This window comes from Palaemon carinicauda, chromosome 10 (assembly GCF_036898095.1).
Source record: "Palaemon carinicauda isolate YSFRI2023 chromosome 10, ASM3689809v2, whole genome shotgun sequence".
Lineage (NCBI taxonomy): Eukaryota > Metazoa > Arthropoda > Malacostraca > Decapoda > Palaemonidae > Palaemon > Palaemon carinicauda.
The window spans coordinates 115,833,293-115,856,858 of NC_090734.1; the positions used below are offsets into that span (position 1 = coordinate 115,833,293).

The following is a 23,566-nucleotide window of genomic DNA, read 5'->3' on the forward strand; positions in this document are numbered from 1 at the left end:
AAGCTAACTTGATTCTGGCGCAATTTCTTGACCTTAAGTTTTTTTCTTTGCAATATTTTCGCCCAATTTTTCTAATACGAAATTCTTCCGACTTTTTGTATATCAGTTCCCTTCTGCTCAGCCTCTACCTTAAGCTTAAGCTTCGCTTGGAATATTTTATGCCCTTATTCATCTGTCTCTGTCTCCTACTTCCTAGGACTATCTGCTATGTCTCTTTCTCTCCTACTGACGGACTCTCTCCCTTTCACGCCAGTCATTTTTTTTTTTTTTTTTTGGCAACTATGTCGATCCCGGTTCTCAAATTCCTAATATCTTATTTTAATGTAACCTCAGATGTCCTTACCATATTTTTGTGCTTAAAATTTCACGTAAATTTGTGCTCTTTAACTTTAACGTATCTTTTGCCCAGTTTATCTTAAGAAAATTTTTGTGCTGTTTAAATTTAGCGTGATTTTGTGTTTTATCACTGTTTTTTCTTGTTTAATTCTAACTTAATCTGATCGGAACCAACTTCCCTCTACATAATTTCATTTCCCGTTCACTGGTAAATTTCTTTGTTGAAATACTTTTCACTTACTGGCTGGCAACGCAAGAGCCCTAGGTGTGTCGGGTTTAGCATGTAATGAAGTGTGGAGACTGGATCCCGTAGACTTTAGTTCCCGGCTCCTCCTCGTCCAGTCATTGCTGGAATGTTCTGGCAGCGCTCATCTTCCGTCTTCTGTGTTCCCATGCTGATCCATCATGCTATCATCCCTTGTACCTGGCAATCTGCCGAACTGGGGTTAGTCCCGCTCAAGCTCGATAGTTTCTTGTAGTTTCTGTAACCTCGCCATCCTTGTGAGCTAGGGATGGGGGCGGGGGCGGGGGTGGGGGGGGGGGGGGGGGCGGTGTTTGGTGGAGTCTATTGGTCTGCCTGCCTAGTCATCAACAGCCATTACATGGCCCTCCCTGTTCCTATCTTTAATGGAAATGTGCCTCAAGGCACTGGTCATATGTATATGGGGTCAGTCTCTAGGGTATTGTCCTGCTTGCTAGGGCAATGTCACTGTCCCTTGCTTTTGCCATTTATGGGTGACTTTTAAATCTTTAAACACCCTTTTAGATCTCCAATATCACTTTATAAGAGCTTCCATCACAAGAGCCCGTGTTCCACACAAGAGTGGGCTGACCACATCCATTCAATAGCTTCACCTAATATTGATTAAGGGACCTTAAATACCTTATTAAGATTTGCAAAACTGTTATGTCACGCGCAAATGATTTACAGTTCTTAGTCATTTATATCTTATATGGTTTTAAGTCTCCACATTTGATAAAGTGCTACACAGTCTTGGTTTTTATTATGAACTCTGACAAAGTTTTGTCTATCATGAAACTAGTTAAAACTGGCTTCTAAATAAAAGGACGTTAATTTTCTTCCCTCATTTTTTCCTCATCTTCCTTCTACCGTTTTTCTCTTATATTTTTTTCACATTCCACTTCTTTCTTCAACTTGTTTTTTCTTCCTCATCTTCCTTTACCCTTTTTTACCTTTCAGTCTTTATCCCTTTTTCCTTTCCCCTGTTTCCAATATGCCAATTTTCACCGACAATTGCAATCTATTTGATAAAACAAATAAACCAATAAAGGGTGTCTGTTCCACCACCTAAACTGGTTAACAAACTTGCTCCTACCTGAAGCTATTACAGAGGTCTATAAAGCAACATAGTCCACTTATCTCCACATTCCAATATCTATATTCCTTTAAACATCAGATAATTGACCCGTCGTCTCATTATTAAAACAGTGATGATTGTCAGTGGGCGTGGCTTAAGTGTCACGAGTGTTGTGACGTCATATGGTTGATAGAGGTCAGTTTCATAATCTAAATAGGAAAAGAATAGCCATTGGTAACGGGATAGTGTTCTGTTTTAGATTCGCTATTATAGCAAATATTCCTTATATATAATTCAATTAGGATGGCATGCTATTTGCTATATTGAATTATTGGCATGGAAATTGTCAGTTTGGTAATTTGCAGTAATTCTTGAGAGAGAGAGAGAGAGAGAGAGAGAGAGAGAGAGAGAGAGAGAGAGAGAGAGAGAGTACTGTGAAGCATGTATCAATCTAGAGTCCTCAGAAGCATACCTGCACTCGCCTTGTAAAGTGCTTCTGAAAATCAGTAGAATAACTCCTACAATCTACTGGTCGGGGGACATTTTGTTCTACTGTAGAAGTTTTCAAGTCTTCAATTCTCTTACAAACTTACAGAATAGAATTGACAATACAGATCAGTTGAAGGAAAACTTAGATCTCTCTTTCCTCGATCCCCTGTTTATCAATCTTCTCTTTCTATCGTCGAAGATGTTGTTGAAACGATATCGATGGGTGATTTTGTTATCTATATTTCTTAGATGGATTGTTCGGGTTGAAACCAGACGCTCTACTGGCAAGGTCATGACGACAGAGGAGAGTTTCAAGATCCTGTTTCAAAACTCAATAAAGATTAACAGAGTCCTGTCTCTGGAAGGGGAAATTAAAGGCGCTGAAAATAACTTTAACCAGGTAGGAGGACTTCAGGATCCAGAAAAGTTCTTCTCTATATCCTGGAGAGAACTATTTATTGTTAATCTTTTCCCTCGGCTTTAACCCCCATTCCCTTTACCTTTACTTTCACTTTAGTTTCAGCTGGGTCTATTCATAATACGGACCCAGTTTTCCCAACCCTGTGGCCTCTCTATTGTGACTCCAACCTATTGATTGAATACCTTTGCATACTTCTGAAGTATGCAAAGTTATTCCAACAATAGGTTGGAGTAATAATAATAATAATAATAATAATAATAATAATAATAATAATAATAATAATAATAATAATAATAATAATAATAATAATATTCTTCCTCCTTCTAGCTCTTGGTCTCCCGGGGAGGTCTCCTGCACGACATAGCCGAAAATTACTTTGGGTCCTGTTCGCTGACCATATTCTACGAGGCCTCCACTTCTGACCTGGCCCTTCAGTTGCGCCTCACTCTTGCCAGATGGGGAGTCAAGGTAATTATTCCTTGAAATTTGTTAATTAGTCAGTAGTTATTAGGAAGATTCAGGAATTATTTTGTTAAATATTTTGCTCATGATAGGGACTCAAAGGAATTTCGCTTAAAATTTTAATAAACAAGTAAATAGCCTGAGTTTGTTAAGAGATATTTTGGGTGGAGGATCATGTTAGTTTCAAATTGCATGCTCAATAATCTAGTTAATAGAAAATTATGAAGTGTTTATATTTGGTGGAGAGTGTCCAAGAAATTTCTTCCAATTACTGATTGCATTAGGTTGATAGGCAAGAGATATCATTAATTAGTGGTAAGAGACCTTGACATTGTTTTCAGTGAAAATTAAGCAAATTAAGAGACAAAACTTACCAGATATTTTGAGGTGATGATACCATTCGGAAGTTTTCAGTATTATTTGATGGAATATCTGGGTTCATTTGAAAATATGATAAAAAAAGAACAAGGTAAAATCCATAAGGAATTAGAGTGAATATAGCAATCGGAAACTTGAACGAATTTTGAATGAAAAAATATTATGTCTAAACACTGAACTTGTCACAATCAATGTATTTTGTTCTTAAAAGGCCTACTACGATCATTTAGCTTGCTATTTTTATGATATTACGATTAAACTTTGCCCTGAAAACCTTAAAATCCAAAGGAAGATAAGAATGTAAAATCTAACCTTTCTCTTGGGGTTTATGCTCTGAAGAACTAAGAAAATATCAACGTTAGACTTCTCTTTCCGCCTCGAATTCATAAGCGTTTGGACCTGAAAAAAAAAATAATACCATAGGTAAAAAGAAATAATCATCTTGAAGATATTTGTTTGATTGCACAAACTAAGTCAGAAAATAACTTAAAGTAACTCACGATCACAGCATTCCGCCTAAAGATCGAATTTACAACAATTATTTCCTGTTTGGATATACAGGGATTTGAAATTAATGATTTTATTTAGAATTTTATAAAAATAATATATCTAAATTGAAGATTCTAAACGAATAAAATACAAATTATTATCTGGTATATTTATTATTTGAAATATTGATCAATAACGTAATTTAGAAAGCTTTTATGCATACTAGAGTCTTTATAAGATTTTATTTAGGATTGCAAAATCAATAGGTGACTTGATTATTTACAAGCAATTTACACCACAAATTTGATTTACAGCTTAGTTCTAAATGTAGAGTTTATGTATTCTAGTCCCAAAATTACTCCTGTACCATCTTTTATTTTACACACACACACACACACACACACACACACACACACACACACACACACACATATATATATATATATATATATATGTATGTATATATATATAAATACCTAAGACATGCCCATCCACTTACGTCTGTTTATGGTCTTTCTGTGCCAGTCAACGTCCGCAAACTTCCTTAACTCGTCAGTCCATTGTCTTCTCTTCATTACCCTGATTCTTTTACAATTTCTAGGGACCCATTCTGTTATTCTTAATGTCCATATATTGTCTACCATTCTAATTATATGTCCTGCCCATCACCATTTCTTTTTCTTACATTTTGTTAGGATATCCTCTACTTTTCTTAGCTCTCGTATCTATGCTGCTCTTTTTCCGTCTTGTAGTTCTGTTCCTATAATTTTTCTTTCCATAATTCTTTGAGTTGTAACTAATTTCGGTCTCGTGTCCTGGGGAAACTCTTACTGTCTGTCCTAAGTGCGTATATTCATTAATAATCTTTAGAAGCTCATCCATAACTCTTATTTGTCGTCTCTCTGTATTTTCATTGAACATTATCATAGTTTTACTTCTATTCATTTTCAGTCCTACATTTCTGCTTTCTGTACTCAATTTTTCTATTATCTTTTATAATTTCTCCCATGATTCACTAAACACAACTATGGCATTTGCAAATCCCAATTTGTAGAGGTACATACATACATACATATACCAAGGGGGATAGCCGACATCAACAAATGAAACAAAAACAAAAAAGGGGACCTCTGCTCTCTACGTTTCTCCCAGCCTAACAAGGCACTCAGTCGAGTTCAGCTGGTACTGCTAGGGTGCCACAGCCCACCCTCCCCCGTTATCCACCACAGATGAAGCTTCATAATGCTGAATCCCCTACTGCTACTACCTCCGCGGTCATCTAAGGTTTCGGAGGAAGCAGCAGGGCCTACCGGAACTGCGTCACAATCGCTCGCCATTCATTCCTATTTCTAGCACACTCTCTTGCCTCTCTCACATCTATCCTCCTATCACCCAGAGCTTCCTTCACTCCATCCATCCACCCAAACCTTGGCCTTCCTCTTGTACTTCTCCCATCAACTCTTGCATTCATCACCTTCTTTAGCAGACAGCCATTTTCCATTCTCTCAACATGGCCAAACCACCTCAACACATTCATATCCACTCTAGCTGCTAACTCATTTCTTACACCCGTTCTCACACTCACCACTTCGTTCCTAACCCTATCTACTCGAGATACACCAGCCATACTCCTTAGACACTTCATCTCAAACACATTCAATTTCTGTCTCTCCATCACTTTCACTCCCCACAACTCCGATCCATACATCACAGTTGGTACAATCACTTTCTCATATAGAACTCTCTTAACATTCATGCCCAATCTAAATTCTTAAAAATTTCTTGGCATACTGTAAATAATTTAGGAGAGATGAGATCTCCCTATCTAACTCCTTTCTCAATCTGAATTTTCTCACTATCTTTATGTAGTTTTAGGATTGCTGTACTTCCTGTATAGATATCTTCAAGTGTTTTAGCATAAGATTCTTCTATTCCTTGTTTATGAAGGGCTTTCATTACTGCTGATGTTTTGACAGAAACAAAAGGTTTCTCATAGTCTATAAATGCCATGCATAGTGGTTTGTTATACTCTGTTGATTTTTCCATTAGCTGGTTAATTACATGGATATGGCTAGTTCTTGAATAGCCACTTCTAAAGCCTGCATTTCTCTCTTGATTGATTAAAGTCTAGCTGTCTTTCTATTCGGCCTATGATCTTTGTAAGTGTTTTATATATTACGGAGAATAATCTTATTAGGCGGTATTTTTCCAGTTCTTTTGTGTCTCCCTTTTTGTGAATTAGTATAATGGTAAAGTTTTTCCAAGCTGTAGGTATAGAGCATTCTTGCATTAGGTGTAGAGTTCAGCCAATTTTTACTGCTATGAAATCTTATCCCTCTATTATAAAATCAATTGTTAGGTCATCTTCTGCAACTTGACCTCTTAATGCTTTCTTTACTTATACTACTGTTACGTTTGGTACCGTCTTAGTTGTTTCGTTGTTTCTTTTGGTGAAGTTATTTCTTAAATCACTATTGTATAGAAAAATCCTATGCAATTCTTATCACTCCGTCTCCTTTGTTGATAATATTTCCTTTTTCATCCTTTAAAGCAAACATCTGTTGGCACCCTGTTCCAAGTCTTCTTTACACCAATTTGACATTTCTTTCTTTCTTTAGTGTTTCCTTAATTTTGGTCTGATTGTGTTTACAAATATCTGGGGCCTTTAGTTTATTTATAGTTTTGGGTAGTTTTACTAATTCCACTTCATTTCTGTTTGATTTTACCTTCATTTCCAATCTTTTCTTTATTAGGATTTAGGTCTTTTATGATAGTCTTCCTTGATCTTGTTTATGAACTATTCCATCTATCTCTTGTTCAGATTCCAATAAAAAAAAAATCAAATTAGTTTTCATTTCATCTTTACTTGCTTCCATTTCATCATGTAGCTCGGAATACTTATTTTGTATTGCTAAACTGAACTCATCAGATTTTTTTTTATTATCATAGGAATGTTTATTTTCTTTTTTGAAATTTATTTTTCTCTCTCTTTCCTTAGATCTAAACAAATTTTATTTCTCACCATTCTATGATTGCTTGATTTTAACTTATCTAACACTTACATCTTTAGCTAAATGGACTTTTTCACTAAGAACAAAATCTATTTAATTTTTCGTTTCTCCATTTGGGCTTCTCCATGTCATTTTCTATGTTCCCTTTTATAAAAGAAGGCGTTCATGAATTTAAGATTATTTCTGACACACACACACAAAAACACACACACACACACACACACACACACACACTATATATATATATATATATATATATATATATGTGTGTATATATATATATATATATATATATATATATATATATATATATATATATGTATATATATATATATATATATATATATATATATATATATATATATGATAAATTTTGCACATTGAGACGTGTTTTTCATATTCAAATAAGCCATATATATTTTTGATACATTAATGTCAGGATTCTCTTAACGACCTCGGGATGATGCCCCAGGCGGAATCACACAAAGACAAGAGCTTGTGGCCGGCCGGGAATCGAACCCTGGTCGGCAAGCTTTTATAGACAGTGACTAAACCACTTGGCCACGGCTTTCTTCGTGGCCAAGTGGTTTAGTCACTGTCTATACAAGCTTGCCGACCAGGGTTCGATTCCCGGCCGGCCACAAGCTCTTGTCTTTGTGTGATTCCGCCTGGGGCTCTGATCCCGAGGTCGTTAAGAAAATCCAGACATTAACGTATTAAAAATATACATGGCTTATTTGAAAATATACATATATATATATATATATATATGTGTGTGTGTGTGTGTGTGTGTGTGTGTGTTTGTGTATGGAACTAATGTTACAACACAGAACTATGAATGACAGAATCTCAATTCTAATAAAAACATCATCCTCACTAATACACGTATAACTGATTAAGTAGATTATCTTCTATCTTCAACAGATGAACGTTTTAGAGAAAGACATTCTTCTAAAATCAAACACTTGGGCTCAATCTATCTGTGACGGGTACTTCTTCTTGATCACTGAAGGCAGAGCCTTGGTCGAACACGCCTCCACAGACCACTTCAGAAGCGTCCCTTATGATACCGATTTCTTGCCGCCATCTTTGTGGAACTACAAGGCTTACTACGTCGTCCTTCTCCTGGATCCTACGGGACCGAAGCCGAAGGAACTGATGGAACTCTTCAACTTTAGGAAGACGCAAAAAGTGGCCGTTTTGCAACCAAGTCAAGAAGAGGTGAAGATATGGACACACGTCCTCTACACTGAAGAGATTGGATTCGAGGTTGTGGACACTTGGTCCCACGGGAAACTCCACCACGGCAATGTCTTCCCGAGAAAGTTCGACAATTTCCATGGGGCCAAAGTTCGCGTTGCCACATTTGAGTTGGAACCCTTTATCGTCTATGCTAAAGATGACAACGGTAACTTTATTGGGAGAATTGGTGTGGACATGCAGGTCATCGACGGGCTGTCGAAGGCAAAAAACTTCACAGTCGATTTCTACGAGGTCAGTGACGACGAGAAGTGGGGCAGCAAATACCCAGATGGTTCATGGGATGGGCTTATGGGGCAAGTATTCAGCGAGGCTTCTGATATTGCTGTGTGCAATGTATTCATCGATGGGCCCAGATGGGGTGTGATTGATTACTCCTACCCGTACAATTACATGCCTGCGTGTTTCGTGGCCCCATCCCCGAAGCCCTTGCCCAACTGGCAGTCCCCAACCTTACCTTTTACTTCTATTATGTGGATCTCTATTGCCCTTTCTATATTTGTTGGAGGTTTGCTGCTTTACCCCTTTTCAAGTTTTGGCGTCCTGAATGAGTCAATAGAATTCAAAAGCTTCTCTTTTAATTATCTTTATATTTTGGGCTCTATCACTGCGAGAACTGTAGCCACAGAGCCAATGCACATGCCTTCCCGGCTCTACATCGGCTTCTTCTGGATATCTTCTATGATTATTTCTATTGCATACTCAGCGAACCTGGTAGCATTTTTATCAGTGGCGCAGATGCAACCTCCAATTAAGACACTGAAGCAGTTGGGAGAAAGTGGTTTAAGAATCAGCGGAAATTCCATTTGGAAAAGCCTCTTCCAGATGTCGACAGACAAAGCTGTTCTGGATCTCGTTCCGAAAATGGAACTGGATGCTGACTATCGCACCATTCTCGACAGGGTCAAAGCTGGAGAGTTCGCCTTCATCCAGAACAAGCAATTTCTCGAACTGAACAGGGACACGAGATACAGTTCCGGTGGACGAGCAACGATTCGAATCGTCGAGGAGTGCTTCATGAACTATAACGTTGCCCTGACTTTGCCGAGGAATTCTCCGCTCACTGACAACCTATCGAAAACACTCATGAACATTTTCGAATCGGGTTTGTTAAACAAATGGAAAGATGAAGTTGTCCAATACGTCAACCGAAAGAATAAGAAAGAGAAGGGACAAACAGACATTGAGTCCTCGAGCGTTACACCATTAGACTTGAGTCACGTCCAGGGTATTTTCTACATACTGGGTATTGGGTATATTCTGGCCATTTTCATTATGATTTTCGAACTCCTCATTCGCCCAAAAAAGAATGAAGGGAGTTTTTAACAAGGCTTGTTGTTGACCTCACCAACCGAACCAATGAACCCAGGAAGGAATAAGATAAGAGGTCACGTTTTCAACACTCACGCGCATGACGTCACCTGGAGAGTTCAGCCAGATGACACATGAGCGAGAAATAAGCTGCGTTTTTTTTTTTTTTTACAGACGTTTATGTTTTCATTTGCGAGGACAGATTCACCATGATTATATGTGACATATGTGGGTGTTCCAATTCTTATAATGCCAATATAGCTGTTGGTGGTGGAAAAAAGATAGATTTTACTGTTTCCCAAAAGATGCAGAACCATATAAGGGGGTGAATATATGCAAAAGAAATAAGGGTATTAATGCCAGAACTGCACGGATTTGTTCGTCACATTTTGCTAAAACCCTTAGGCACGAATTGCTCAATTACTGCCCTTGACTAAGACTGTCCGAAATCTAAAAGAAGATGCTACACCGATACAAAATCTTTATAATAATGTAGTTACTGTTGATTCAGGTAAGTCTATCATTAATATCTCGTCAGTTTAGTTTGGTTTACTTGGCATATGTAGCATGTAGCATTTTGGTCAACTAAGAGAACTGTATATGAATAGGCTCACTTGAATAAATATGAGAATATATGATTATATCAATTATATTTCTCATCCAAGTAATTTTTAGCTACGATTGGAAGAATGTCTAGTGAGAGAGAGAGAGAGAGAGAGAGAGAGAGAGAGAGAGAGAGAGAGAGAGAGAGAGAGAGAGAGAGAGAGAGAGAGAGAGAGAGAGAGTTAAACAAATGTTTTCGTGCGTATAAGTACTATTATTTGAGCTTTAAATTATATCAAAAATGCCTTGTTGCTTCGATTTTTTTCGAAAGTTTTCGTCTGGGCAGATCTACCCCATCTAATCAAATTAGTTAGAAATAATTCAATAGACGGTGGTTTTCAGATTGGAGATAAAATTATTACACCAAAACCTACATCATAAATCTTATCTTTATCAGTAAATGATCTCAAATTACTATACGAAATTAATAAGTCACTTAACTGTGAGAGGTTATAAACGGCAATGTGTGAAAACAGTAGTTCAGTTACTCTCTTCCTCAGTGGCTAATTGTGTATTTCTGGATAATTTTGTAGTGGGAAAGGCTTATTGAAAAGTCAGTTTTATAATGAAGCAGCTAACCTTATATCTTTGATTGATAGTCGGTTTGACTTGATGAGCTCACGCATGAAATATATGGTAAAGCAAGGTAGAGATGCTTTCTCGAACAGTCCACGTAAAGTTGAAATACTTGCCAAACGATTTATTTTATTAGTAATGTTGCTAAAGTGAAAGGCAAAAGGTTTCCAGTTCAGAAGGACGTTATTATTTCATTTAAATCAGTGAAAGGATTATCGTATGCCATGGTGCATGAACTGCAAGGATTAGAGTTCTTGTACAAGACGGCTATGTCAAGACAGTAGAACATCTTTTTTCTTTCATACGACAAATTGGTCATTGTCATGGTCATCCGTTCCGTTTAAAATTTAGATATAGACTACGGTTATTCATATTTGGTAGATACAATAATTTAACCAGTCAGGGTCTTAATGTTTGTAATAATGAGGGAGCTACAGCTTATGTCACTACAGAGTGCTTAAATGGGTCCATGTAGAAGCTCGAATGATCTAGATTTCGAGTTATGTATCTCTGTGTGTCTCATGAAGCACCTTCTACCTGTTAACAAAGACTTAGACTGATGAATACCAAGTAGAATAATTAATAGAGATAGAACCAGAAGCACTGATAGAAAATGAGTCTAACTTATTTGGGAGGGTTCGTAGCTTTTAAGTTTAGAAATAAGTATACATCATTAGGCTCATCTAGTGTACTCTAGATGAAACAGGCGAGGACTGGATATCATATACAAATAGAACGGCTGTATATAGGCATATGTGATAGGTATTATATTTTAGAGATTCTAAAAAAAAAAAAACGAAGATTTATTCAAAATTTTCCATGGTGATACTTTAAAATCAGGAGTCACAGCCGTTTCAAATCTCATTGATATATTCAAGGCCGCTAACATTGATATTCAGGTGGAGGTAATGAGCTTTTTTTATTATTATTATTAGATGCAGGCTTCATTTTAGAATGAAAATATTAAAGTTTAAAGAGGAGAAAATTCATAGCAAAGGTGTGAAAAAAGATAGAAAAAACTGTTCAGTAATATTGAAAATTCATTTGATTGAAAAGAGAGAGAGAGAGAGAGAGAGAGAGAGAGAGAGAGAGAGAGAGAGAGAGAGAGAGAGAGAGAGAGAGAGAGAGAGCTAATTGTAATAAGATTTTCAATGAAATGTTTGGAATAAAGCTTATGTAACACGTGAATTTTTATTTCCATTGCTATTATAAAATTATTCCCTATCATAATATGTATTTGTATTTTTTAAATATAGTCACAAAGACATTAATATTAGCCTACTTTCATAAATGCAATGTTAGGTATAAAAAAAAATAAATAACAAGGTTCACAGAGCGATCGTATTGAAGATGTCAAATAAAAACTCAGGAATCTCCTGGTGACGTTGTACCAAACACAGAGCACAGCTGAGCTCCCGACACAATGCCCGGTAAATCTCCTTATCTTATTCCATCTTGGAAGAACCTGGCCTACCTGCAACTCCACGTCATTAGAACGTGTGACTGAAAGTGACCAAGGAAAATGACCATCCTTGAATCTTTTATGTCTGCCTATTTTTCATTATCCTTTTGGATCTCATCATAGTCACCAACGTCCTTCCTCCCAGCAGCGAAGAGTCCTGGTGCGGTTAGGTCGACAGTTCGAGACGTGAGAGGTGTCTGTTATGTTTTTAGGTGCTGGAGTGGCTTTGTTTGTGTTTGTATTAGTTTGTAACACCTATTTGCTTTAAGCAAACCTATCCGTCGATTACATACATAATCCTGGGGTGTGTAACCCAAAGCCAGGGCGAAGTCCTTCAAAAGAAGGCAACCGTGTTTATCCCATTTAAATAGGAAAAAAGCATGTTAATAGAAGATAGTTTGAGCCGGTGATCTGTGTGAAGTAAAGCTGAACTTCGTTCCAAAAACATTGCTTTTCTGTATGATTTCATTAAACGATTATCAAAACTTATTCGTATCTATAAGACTCAATTTATTTGATCTTAAATGATCATATTTTTTTCCATCGTCTCTAAGTGTTAATCAATAAGATAAGATTATGAAGTTTCGTCGTTATTTCTGAAGTTTTATTTACTGTCTTTAGGAAGGAGAAAAGAACAAGTGACATGGAAGCAAAACACGACCACGCCAAGATATTGGAATGAAGTTTCCAACAATTTATTTCAACATAAGTGAACTCAATCACGTAATTTTATAAGTTCTTCTCAAGGTATGAATTTTACCCTAATTGCCTAATAAGATTTAATTTCAGGATTAGGAATGAAATTAGATGTTGGTGCAACGTAAAGTGTAAATGTAAAATGTGCGGATTTTTTCATATTTCAGTAATTTAAGTGAAATATATATATATATATATATATATATATATATATATATATATATATATATATATATATATATACAGATATGTATAAATGTATATATGTATATATATGTGTGTATATATATATATATATATATATATATATATATATATATATATATATATATATATATATATATATATATATATATATATATATATATATATATATATATATATATATATATATATATATATATATATATATGTATATATATATATAATTCTATTATTGTTTGAGATTTTATGATCTTATGGACGTCGGACATTATCTAAATGATTGTCGTTCATGTGTGAGTATTAAAAACCCCTTAGGGCAAAGGACAATATCAAGTAAACTCTATGTCTGCCGCTCTCGTTTTAGGTGTACTTTGTAAGAATGAATGGGTGACATAGATCAAGGGACTCTCTGATTTTTTCTTCTTCTTGTTTAACGTGTGTATTTGCTTATTACCATACTATTAAGAAGTTACAACCAATTTTTCAGATAAATTGCTTTCTGGGGTTATTTATATATTCTTTTAGGTCCCTCCCTCAGCGGTAATCAAGACTATCACATGCTCAAACCACATTGTTCAAGGAACTTTGATTTAAAGAAACTGAAACAGGGATGGTTGACTGAAACATACATCGTAGGCGGTCTGCTAATCTCCTCATGGATATGTTGAAGAGAAAGGTCCACACTCTAAAATTATGCCCCCAAGGAGATTCTAGGATAAGTTTGCCCTCATACGCAATTGTTCCCCCTCAAGTTTCTGTAGTATTGTCCTTGCATTTGGTTATCGTTCAACACTCCGATATCGTGTGTACTATTTCCAGCCTGACGTAGCGCCTGAACGCTGAGGTGTATTAGTACTGACAAATCCAGTAGGCTATGTCACATGTTATCTGGACTTAAAAATGTGCTTAGTTTACGGACTACAACATTATCGGTTTCCCTAATGGCGTGGGAATACTAGAGTTCTAATCCCCCGAGTTATGTTGCGGGAAAGTTCTCCCGGAAAGTAAAATTCCCACACTTAAGTATTTCTCACATAGACAAAAAAAAAAAAAAAAAAAAAAAAAAAAAAAAAAAAAAAAAAAAAAAAACTTTCACTCCTTAGGAAAAAATATAAAGATTTTATTTTTAAATGGAATATTTACTTACAAAGGAGACACTGTTATAAATATTAGCATTATTAATAACGAAACTAAATATCTTGTTCTTAAAATAGTGTTCCCTGTAATATTACCAATGTGTTGTACATTTCTTTGGCATACTTTGACATTATTTAGGCAATGTAAAGATGTGAATCAATATAAAAAGATAAGATTATTCATAAATTTTTAGATTTATAATGTTTTCATCTGTTTAATGAATGTCCATGAATGGTATATGTCATATTTTATCAAGGTTTTGTAAATAATAATTTAGTTTACCATAAAATAGAGCAATTTTTAACGTTTTCTATTTACTATTAAAAGGTTTTGAGAGAAAACTAGCTTTTTAGTTTATGGTAGACTATTTTAAAACGGCTTGTGTCATGCTATTAATAACAATAAATTTAATAAATTAATTAAATATATTTAAAAGGTATCAAACTAAACTAATTCGGTGTTGATTTCCTAGGTTACATTGCCCTGTAATACACTACAATGAAACCGAAAGCTTTTCCAGTACAAAAAAAAAAAAGTAGTACCACTTTCCTAGGTTACATTGCCCTGTAATACACTACAATGAAACCGAAAGCTTTTCCAGTACAAAAAAAAAAAAGTAGTACCACTTTTCTTATAGCCTAAAGGCTTACTATACAAAGCCATACCATACGGAAAGTAGGAAGTATCCTCAATATATCTAAGTATTCCATGATATGGTACTCTAAGAATTAGTGGTTTCATTGTATATTATTACATGTCAATGTATCCTAGTATTCCAACTACTTTTTCTTATAGGAAAAATTACGCTCCCTTCGAAAATAACACTCGTTCCCGTCGCAAATGAATAGTTACAGAAATATATATACATCTATATCCGCCGATAATGGGGGACCCCCAGTGGGAACTCGGGGTTTTGGGTGGGGAAATCATACTGGGGAACCGATATATAACCGTAATTCAGTCCTTTTCTTCTCTATACATTTCTTTCTGGTATTTATTATAACCGTAGGAAAAGACAAATCAGTATAACTGGATATATTTGGGAGGAGCCGTTTCAAAGGTTATTTCTTGTAGTAATACAGTAACCAGTGCTGCCAACGCCTGATGTAGATTAAATGTTAGCATTCCATACCTGATGTAGATCAAATGTTAGCGATCCTTGCTAACGTTAGCACCCATTTCTTCGTTCGTCCGTTCGCACCTGCGCATATATAACCCCCCTGCGCAGGAGTTTCTCTCCCAAATTACTCTTTTAATTATCGTGTTATTTTCTCATTTTATATTCCCATTCCATTTTACCTTCCTATATTGGGTTTATTTGTTTGGTTATTTCCTTTCCCATTTGTACGTACGTTCGTTTCCCCCCCCCCCCCCCCCCAGCGCAGGAGTTTCCTCTCCCCCTTTACTCTTTTTATTATCGTGTTATTTTCTCATTTTTTATTCCCATTCAATATTATTTATCATTCATTCCATTTTACCTTCCTATATTGGGTTTATTTGTTTGGTTATTTCTTTCTCTCTTCCTGGTTGCACATGAATACTTACTCTGGACTAGTTTTTTTATCCAGTTAATTCTCGGTATGATCTCCTCATTTTATATTCCCATTCAGTATTATTTACCGTTCATTCCATGTTACCTTCGTATATTGTTTTTATTTATTTTTGTTGGTTATTTCTTTTTCTCTCCTCTGTGTCTTATAAATCCTTTCTCTGGTCTAGTTTCCGTATTTAGTTCATTCATGTTTACCCTCTAGAGTTCTTTGTTTTTCCCTTAACCAATCCCCACCCTAGGCCTATTCAGATATCTCCCTACCCCCCCCCCCCCACTTCCCTTAACCCTATTATCGGTCTTTTCACACCCTTTGTTCCATTGCCTTTCCCGTTGTACCCTTTGTCCTGGTGAGGTGTTCTGCATTCTCAGGGTTTAAAGTGCCCCTAGTGCCGTTTGGTATTATCTTATAGGCAAGACATTCTCGTGTTTTATTGCAATTGTGAATCCATCATTCGTAAAACTAAGAAGAAACACCGTTGTGGTTATACCGTTACTGCCTGTAAAGGTACTTTTTTGGGCAAAAGTCGTCTACCCCCATGGAAGATGATAATATGTGCCATCCACTTTTTGCATAAACATTCGGACCATGAGACCCTCATGGATGGTATCGACATATCTTCGAAAACTAGTGTCGATTGGAGAAGTTTCTGTTCGGAGGTTACCGAATACTTCGACGTTTTCTTCATAAAGGTAAGTCATTCCTCAATAGCCATTATACGTGTTTTGTGACCGGGGTACTTCTAGGCAAGGTTAGGTGGGTTTGTTAGGTTCTGTGGTCTTTCTGTACTAATTATATATTGTGTAACAGTTATATGGAAAAATTATTTAATATTCGAATGGAAATATTTATAATTTCTGCCACTAGTAATGCCATCGTGTCGTTGGTAGTTCTGTGTTCCATTCGTCACCGTTGGTAGTACTGTGAATCAAAGTTAGTCATTCCCCAATGCTTATTATATGAGTTTTGTGACCGGGCTACTTCTGGGCAAGGTTAGGTGGGTTTGTTAGGTTCTGTGGCCTTTTGGTACTTTTTATTTATTGTTTGATAGTTATATGGAAATATTATTTAGTTTACGTATGGAAATATTTAGCATTTCTATCTCTAGAAATGACATCATGCCGTTGGTAACACTGTGTACCATTCGTCATCGTTGGTAGTTCTGTCAACCATTGGTAACGTTGCTAATGTTATCGTCCCCTACATCTGTTGTTTATATATTTTAACTCAGTATATATGTCAGCAGTGTTAATATTTATATGGTTCATTTGTATTGTATTTCATTGAGTGATTTCGCAGAGGAAATATATGATTTCCTATAGTAGATATCGTGATTTAACTGATTTTCTCATTCATTTCATCCGTAATAACATCAACCAATTCGTCAACTTATAACTAACCGAATTGGTTGATCTGTTTGTTTGCGATTGAAATGATCATCAAAATCGGTTAAATCACGTTATTTGCTATAGGAAATCATATATTTCTTGTGCGAAATCACAGTATGGAATAATATACAAAATTACCCGTCTTTGTTCAGACTGCATCTGTAACGTTTAGAAAGCTTCCATAAGACTAAAATTACTGCCAGGTCTTTGCTCAAACAGCTTCTATAATGTTTAAAAAGTTTCCTGGATGAAATGTTACTGAATTTAGAATGCAATATAAAAAGAAAGAAAATTAGAAAGGAAAAATTCCAGATGAATAGAAAATAAATTAGTCTAAAATGGAAAACGAAATGAGACTGAAAGTAAGGTCTTGTTTGATATCACATGGGAGAAACATTACCCTATTTATGTGGTCCAGTGTGAAATACACACAGAGGTAATAGATTCATTTGCCAGGGCATAAAATACGTTCGTGTTTGAGTTATGAGCGGGTCGATTAACAACGTTGGATAGTGTATATAGTGCTTGATCAGGGTCCCTATATCTTAAAGGTAATGCAACAAAGACAGTCATGATAATGAGTTAAACACTGGAATGATACCTCGAGGAGACACTTATTAAAGTAGTAAGGCAAGCAATTAGATGGACAGAGTCCTTTGTATATTATTACTATTATTATTACTTGCTAAGCTACAACCCTAGTTGGTTGGGAAAACAGGATGTTATAAGCCCAGGAGCTCCAACCAGGAAAATAACCCAGTGAGGAAAGGAAACAATGAAAAAATATTCTAAGAACAGCAACAACACAAAATAAGTATTTCTTATATAAAATCTTTTAACAAAACAAGAGGAAGAGAAATTAGATAGAATAGTGTGCCCGAGTGTACCCTCAAGACAGTGGTAGGTGTTTGAGAAGACACACAATGCCACTATTTGTAGGAATTAGATGGACAGACTACTTAACATATATCTAGGGTGAAGACAGTGGTAGGCGTTTGAGAAGTATATGAGAAAAATCTTAGATGCCTTTCAAGGATAAACCCTATATCATTTACTGTTTATCCTAATAATGGACGGAGAAGCATAGAAATTTTGAAGTGGAGGAGAAAAATGTAGAGATGAATGTGCTAAACATAAGCAAAACAGATCCTATGATGACTGGAAAGGAAGGATATCAAATAGAAGATAGGAGAGCTGCTCAAAGGATGCTGCGAGTAATGGGTAGAAACGAATTCAGGAGATGCTAAGGATCAGAAAATGGGTAAAAGCATATAATGCAGTCCTTTTAGATGTTAATTATTTTTGTTGTAATTGTGAAAAATCAAGAGAGAATACTAAATGTTTAAATGATCTTTGAGATAGGGCAATACGGGTGTTCTCAATATATCAACCTTAATCTGAGACACCAGGACGTGAACAGGAAAACCTTTCAGAAAGGTGACCAGGATCAGTAATGGGCAAGACGAATGAACTTGGTTAGAAGACGAGATAAAGAAGCCTACAACTAAATAAAATTTCCTCTTGTTAGGGGTAGAAGAGACTCTTTAGCTATGGCAAGCAGCTCTTCTATGAGGACACTCCAAAATCAATCCATTGTTCTCTAGTATAGGGTAGTGCCATAGCCTCTGTCCCATGGTCTTCCACTGTCTTGGGTCAAAGTTCTCTTGCGTGAGGGTAAAAAGGGTACACTCGAGCACACTATGCTATCTTATTTTTCTTCCTCCTTTTTGTTAAAATTTTTATAGTTTATATAGGAGATATTTATTTTAATGTTGTTACTCCTAAAATATTTTATTTTCCCTTTTTCCTCTCCTCACTGGGCTATTTTTCCTGTTGGGCCCCCCTGGGCTTATAGCATCCTGCTTTTCCAACTAGGGTTGTAGCTTAGCAAGTGGTGGTAATAATAATAATAATAATAATAATAATAATAATAATAATAATAATGTACCAGGAGATAATTGAAAACTCAAAAGAATGGAGACGTTCAACAGATTGGACTCATAGCAATAAGAACAGTCAGCATTAAGATGAGGATTACCTGGCTATATCAGTTGGTCCTAAGAGCTGATTATTTGATAATGATGGATAGAAAAGTTGGTAGACACTTTAGATCTGTGTTTATGCCAGAAGGACAGATTTATTTCAAGGATTTCGATGGAAGGGGTACAGTATGTTATTGTTTGAGAGTGGGCTGAATAGACAAAAGAGATTTCACGAGTGACTAGTTTGCTGTTGCAATTACAGAAGTGCAATTGAATCGAGGAAATTAGTATTGCAATAGATAGATAGATAGATAGATACATAGATATATATGCTGCAGTATATAAACTTTTCAAGAGATTGTTGTTGGCTGTGTAAGAATATAGTTCAGTTGTGTGTGAATTATCGATTGTTAAACCCAGCTGCGTATCGTTGCCAAGTCTGAAAGAAAGTGAGCAAGTTGTGCATGTTTGGTCCTTGAATTGTGTTCATTATAATAGGGTTGTTGATAGGAACTTATGATAGTAGAGCAAAATGGCTGTAAGGAAGAGAATGTCGAGTAAAAAAAATGAATTTTATTCCTGCAATCATTGAAAAGAAATGGTAGAATGACTGCACTTGTTCAAATAAATTGTGAAATGATGTTTTGATGGATACAGTTGCAAAGATTTCCTCGAACTATGTCTGATAGATATATTGGTAGAATGGTCTATTCAGAGAAAATGTTGAAGTGTAATAATGCCCTGAAATGAATACGGACATATTTCAGTTTAATAAGTATACTTAGAGAAAACTTCAAGTATATTAATGCTTAGAACTGGACAGACAAATATTTCTGCTTAGGAAGAAGGGATGTTGGCAGTAAACATAAGAATAGGGAAGTATAGAGGAAAGGGAATAGGAGTTTAAGTTGTGATGTATACTGTGTGTTCGGAAAAAAAGGATGAAAATGTAATTATGTTCAAATGAGTTGTTATTGCCTGGAATATAGACTTGAAAATAGATTTATAAAAGTAGCTAGTTGTGTATAGCAAGAAAATATTCTGAGAATTATTATTATTATTATTATTATTATTATTATTATTATTATTATTATTATTATTATTATTATTATTATTATTATTAGCCAAGCTACAGCCCTAGTAGGAAAAGTAAGGAGATATAAGCCCAAGGGCTCCAACAGGGAAAAATAGCCCAGTAAGGAAAGGAAATAAGGAAATAAACGATGAGAAAAATTGAAAAAAATATTTTCAAAACTGTAACAAAATCAAAACAGATATGACATATATAAACTATTAAAAGACTTATGCCACCATTAAAAGAAAATTATACAAGAATAAGCAGAAACAGAAATGGATACTGAATAGTTGATGGATAATCAATGTAAATGTATAGAGCAATACTAGTGGTGACTGAATAGAAAGCTAAAAGTATAACTATGGCAGTGGCTGTCTAGGTAATGCTAAGGTGTGAAGAGTCAGCTTAAGACGATGTACAAATATTAATAGATGGTATCACCTTGGTATCACTAATCAAAGTAAGGGATTTCAAACCAAAAAACCTATTGAAAGGAGCCATTTGGGGAAGATGTAAGTGGATGACCCTGTGAGGGTAGAAGGTCAGGTTTTGGATATGAAGATAAAGAATGCGAACGTAGTAAAAACATGGAACCTAAAACCATACACATATACCTAGGGAGCACAGATCCCATGTAGTGTTGTTAAAGTTTGGTGTCATTCTTCATAAACTAGGGTTCCTATAGAATGCCCTTTGCTTAGCCAGGTTTACAGGAATTTAAAAGGACTTGTACGCAGAGGTAGTTTCAAGGTGACCCTTAAGCTAATTTTTGTCAGTTTTAATCATCATCATCATCATTTATTCCTATTGATGGCACCAAGAGCAGAAAATGCATTAACCGAGTGGAGAGCTGTAAATAGTAGATTGTTACTAGTAAAGTTCAAATCAAAGCAGTGTCTAGGTAGGAAAAGAGTCCAGCCTAAGGTAGGTTAGCACTGAGTAGGTACAGCACTAACGTCCTGTCCTAAACTATAAAGAAGCAGAATCCCTCAGACTGCCTAACCTAGGCTAGGTGAGCTAGTCTCCTAGAAAAGGAAGGGCAGAGGTGTGAAAATTGTGATTGGCAACTGCAATGCTAAAGTTCGAAGGAATAATCAAGGGATAGAGAATGTAATGGGTGTTAAGAGTCTTGGCAAAGTTGCAAATGAAAATGGAGCACATTTCATAAGTTTCTCTTCAGCAAACAATCTTGTCAGTCTTCATGCGAAAATTAGGTCATTGTCTTCCATGAAATTGCAATGTGTATTCATGACAGATAGCTGTTATGGTAATACTAAATGAAATCTGGAAGAATATACTTCACGGTACTTGCAATATACCACATTAACAGGTGGATATAATTCAGTTTCACAAATTTATTAGTTTAATATTGTGTGTTTTATTCTATCATACTGAATATTTCCTAGTGCATCATACTTGAAAGTACTTTTTCAGAGCATTTATTTGATATACAAGACTTTATTGTATTGTTAATAACATGATAATAAAAAGGAAATATCACCATAATGTGTCATATGATAATAGAGGGATGTTTCCAGCATTGATTTTCAGAGATTTTCACCACAAAAAAAAAAGAAAAAAAATAGTGATATAATTGCTAGGAAGGCGTATCATTGTAAATTTGACATTTCATATATGACTTCATTATCCTAACATAATAATGAAAATAAAATATTACACAGTGTGTCATGGAAATAGATTTGTATTTTATAGAAATCTTAATAATTAGCTTTATAGCAGAAAATATCGATATAATTAGTAAGAACTGTTAAATTGTATTTCCTAGCATTTTCCTTGTGGATTTTTGAGATATAAAAAAAGTCAGTGCTTACTAATATTTGTCAGTATCAACGATCAAGTATATTTCGCTTGAGCAAAATGGTGCTTTCCATTGACAATGACAGCTAAGAAAAAAATATTCTTGCTGCAGATAATTTCCATCACATCGATTTTTGCACATTCCCTTTACCCGGTGTTACATTTTTCTCGTGTAAACTGGAGTCAGCATTTTTTTTTTTTTTTTTTTTTTTTTTTTTGCGGAGATTAGCCATTTGATGTTGTCAATAACCTTTAGGGGAGTCAAGTATGAGGACTTTATCATGGTCGTTGCAATAGCAAAACATTTAATATATTTTAGAAGAACATCCTCTGCTGGTGGAAGACTGAGCAAGTCCTGATTTACACCAGCAACTACATCAAAGATTATTCAGTGCCATCTGATACACAAACTACTATGGACTGGCAAGACTGTATGGTTCTTGAACAGAAATACAACACTGAAGTGAACCATAGCCATGTATACTTGTGGGATCACGTTGACACTAAAAACCCAAATGAAATGGCTTTCCACAAAATCAATGTTTGCTGAAAATATATTCATGTGAATACTAGTATTGAGACACCACCCAAAAATCATGAATTTGGATCGGTCATCGTCACAAGGAGTAGCAGACAGCACAGGGTTATCTTCAAGTGACCATCGCAGAAATGGTCAACCTATTCCAAGAGCTTACAGTAGAAAGATTGGTTTGCATATCATATAGAGTTTGTGCTTCCAAAGAATCTCATAGTGACTTGAATCAAGTCAAATTTATTGGAGGAAAAGCCTAAATACTTGCCTCCTTGAAAGTGAAGGTAAACAACTGTGAGAAAGACTTTTAAGAAAGAAAAAGTTAAGTAGTTTTCAGAAACATATCTGCTTCAGATAGTTTCTCAGGTAGTAACTGCTGAAGAATATGACTGTAGTGAAATTCAAATCCTCCTTATTTGACTGAGGGCAGAATATTTGGCCATTTCATCAAAAAAAAAAAAAACGAAAAAAAAAAACTTAGAACAACACTACAGATACATCCTTCTTCGAGATGTCCCAATGAACATCATATATTCACTCTGCTAAATATGATCAACTTGCCAGTCAAGTACAATTGAAAAGACAAGGCAAAAAAAAAATCAGGATTACAGGAGCTATATAATATCCAGAATCACCTTTCAGTGCTTACTTTCAGGGATTTTGTGTTGTCCAGTTCATCTCGACTTGTCTCGTGCCTTTATAAAGAAGTAAAAAATAATGTTCTTTTTTTTTTTTTTGAAGAAAAGAAGTGAAACACATCACCACACATGGACCAACTCGCAGGGAAGCTGGCAATCGAACCATCCTCCATACAATTTACAGTGCTGAGGAATTAGGTGCAAATCGTATTGTCATTCCTTCCAATGGCATAGATGCTATCATTCTGGTAATCTGTTACAGAGTAATAACTTTCTTGAACAATCTATGAGTTGTAACAGATCCTGAGACATTTATCCCTAGCCATGATACATTCATTTAATTAGATAAGGACAAATGCAACTTGTTACCATTCTTTTATGCATTTCCAGGTTAAGATGATGATATTGTTCTACTGACTTGGCAAAAAA

The 23,566-nt window shown here is 35.5% G+C and overlaps 1 long non-coding RNA gene across 2 annotated transcripts in view; it reads right to left on the reverse strand.

The window, feature by feature from the left end:
• Positions 1-2,159: 2,159 nt before the first annotated feature.
• The window catches only part of LOC137648453 (uncharacterized), a 50,983-nt gene continuing 29,576 nt past the window's right edge, over positions 2,160-23,566 (reverse strand). For both annotated transcript variants that reach the window (XR_011045620.1, XR_011045621.1), the window contains 3 exons: positions 3,718-3,804; positions 3,402-3,459; positions 2,160-3,043 (listed from right to left, as the gene is read on the reverse strand). This is a non-coding gene — a long non-coding RNA (uncharacterized lncRNA). The remainder of the gene's footprint in view (positions 3,044-3,401; positions 3,460-3,717; positions 3,805-23,566) is intronic.